This window comes from Colobus angolensis, unplaced genomic scaffold (assembly GCF_000951035.1).
Source record: "Colobus angolensis palliatus isolate OR3802 unplaced genomic scaffold, Cang.pa_1.0 Scaffold51, whole genome shotgun sequence".
Lineage (NCBI taxonomy): Eukaryota > Metazoa > Chordata > Mammalia > Primates > Cercopithecidae > Colobus > Colobus angolensis.
In genome coordinates, this window is record NW_012118599.1 from 13,261,224 (window position 1) to 13,263,881 (window position 2,658).

The window sequence follows — 2,658 nt, forward strand, 5'->3', positions numbered from 1 at the left end:
CTCACATACACACACACACGCACACACAAGCTGTCTGTGGAACACATACCACACGGGCATGAATACCCATGTACCAAGCAAAATCTAGTTTATATTATTTGAATATGAATACCTTCAACTTTAATAAATTCACCCTGAAACCATCAGATCCAAAGTTCACTCAGAGGTTTCCTCAAGTCATGAACAATATTAATGAAGGAATGTCGTGACTGCCCCTGTCCTGCCTGCCCCCCAGCCTTCTCAGGCCCTGTACCCCCTGCCACCCCCACCTAAGCACAGTCTTCCTGGAGGGCTGCAGTGGCACTGGCAGTAATGGCAGGGGCAGGGTGAGAGAGGGAAGAGGAAGCTGCATTCCCCTGGCTCCACCTCCCACTCTGTGCCCGCCCAGCCCCAGGGATGGAGATGCTAAGAAAGTACTTTAGCTCTCCAGTGACAAAATCATAAAGTTGGAAGCTGGCTCACAGCCTCCTTTACCCAGCCTTTCACTCTACACTGAGGTCACTCCAGCCCAGAGTAGTCTGGGGATGAGCCTGGGGTGCCACCGCCCATCAGAGACAGACCCAGTGCTAGAAGCACAGGTCCCCTACCCTCCACATCAGCAGGAACTCCCAGGCCTCTTCAGCCATCTCCTTTCTCCCTCTCCTGCCACCACTCTGTGATACTTCTTTCCCCCTAGGCCTTCCCAGGATTTCGAGGAAAACCATTCTGGACAGTAGCATTCACCAGGGGCCCGTGCCAGCTGAATCCTAAGGTGGTCCCCCTCTCACTTACATGCCTGTCCCTGGCCTGGGGCCCAAGTGATCTCCTGGCCTTCTGGTGATGCCCACAGCACCCTCCAGGTGGGGCTGACAATTTATAGGAGGACCTGGGGATTTCCTCAGGGTTCAGATCAGGCCTTTTGAGGGAGGTCCTGCCAATCCTACTGCCAGATCAGGGCCCACCTTCAGCCCATCCCACAGGTGACTCCCAGGATACCATTTCTTGCAAGAAGAGAAACTGAGGCTCAGAGAGGTGAATGGACTGGCCCAATCTGACCCAGCTGGTCAGCAACAACTCTAGGGCCCCCAGGCCTTCCACTTCCATACTCCTGCCCAGAATAAAGGCTATTCCCAGAAGCCCTGGCAGCTCAGCATAGCCATATAAATAAGTTCTGGCAAATGGATATAAGTCATGGTGGGTACAATTTCTAGGAGGTATCTTTAAAGGACGGCAGGTTGGTTCTCCTTTCTGCTCTATGGAGGATATAGGCATGATGGCTAAAGCTTAAACAAGCATTTAGGACTATGAGGGGGCAGGGCAACAAGCTGGAAGGAGTGTGGATCTCTGACTACTTCCAGAGTCCTTTGCCATCTATTTAAGCCACTGCTATTTTACATTTCCTGTCACGCGTAGCTGAGCTAACTCCTAACTAACACAGTGGTGAACACATTAGTTTTCCTGCTCAGCACTTTCCCTTTTCCCCTTCTTTGGAAAAAAACGCCCCTTCTTTTTCCTTTCCTGCACTTTCTCCATATAGGTCAACTGGGGCCTGCCAATACTAGTGTCTCAACCTCTGTCTCCAGGCCAGAAACCGCTGGCAGCCCCATGGAGAAATAATAATGAGTGAATGAAGTGAAAATGCAGAGAGAGAGAAGGAGACGAAGAGCCTGAAGGTGCTGGCAGCTCTGGCTGCAGTTGCCCTGAAGCCCCACTGAACTCTGCCCATCCTGGATTGGTTGTAAGAGATAATAAACGTCCTTCTACAAGCTGGGGTGATTGCCACTTGCAACCCATAATGACCTGGCCAATGTGGAAGACCGTGTAATCAAGCAGCCAGAGATAAAAGCAGACCAGCTCTGGGGTGGCAAGAAGGAAAGAAAGAATCTGTAGAGAAATGAGATGGAGTCCTGACAAAGAAGGCAAGACTCAGGCCAAGACTGAAGGAAGCGGAGACTTTGACTGGCAGATGAGTAATGGAGGGAAGGAAAATGAGCACGGAGTGGGTTCTCAGGGTCTGTGTGGGAGAGGAGGGGAGAAAACATGGGAAAGGTAGGGAATGCAACATCTCGAAAGGCCCCATATATTAAGTTCAGGAGCTAGGACTTTAGTCACTTTGATCAGCAGGTCTCAGACTTTTAGTCTTCTAGGAGAAGCATTCCCTAAAAATACAAATTCAGAGCCCCACCATTACAGGTTCTGATTCATTACCTTTGGGGAGAAGACCAAGACTGCACCAGAAGTAAGCCTTATAAAGGCCAATGGTAGGCAGTGAGAAGTCATTGAGCAGGAAAGTGACCAAGGGTGTTAAGAAAAATTAGACCGAGGCCAGGCACGGTGGCTCATGCATGTAATCCCAGCACTTTGGGAGGCCGAGGCGGGCGGATCGCCTGAGGTCAGGAGTTTGAGACCAGCCTGACCAACATGGAACCCCATCTCTACTAAAAATACAAAAATTAGCTGGGCATGGTGGCACACACCTGTAGTCCCAGCTCCTCAGGAGGCTGAGGCACGAGAATCACTTGAACACGGGAGGTGAAGTTTGCAGTAAGCTAAGACTGTGCCACTGCACTCCAGCCTCAGTGACAGAGCAAGACTCAGTCCTAAAAAAAAAAAAAAAGAAAGAAAGAAAAAAACAGAAAGAGGCCGGGCACGGTGGCTCAAGCCTGTAATCCCAGCACT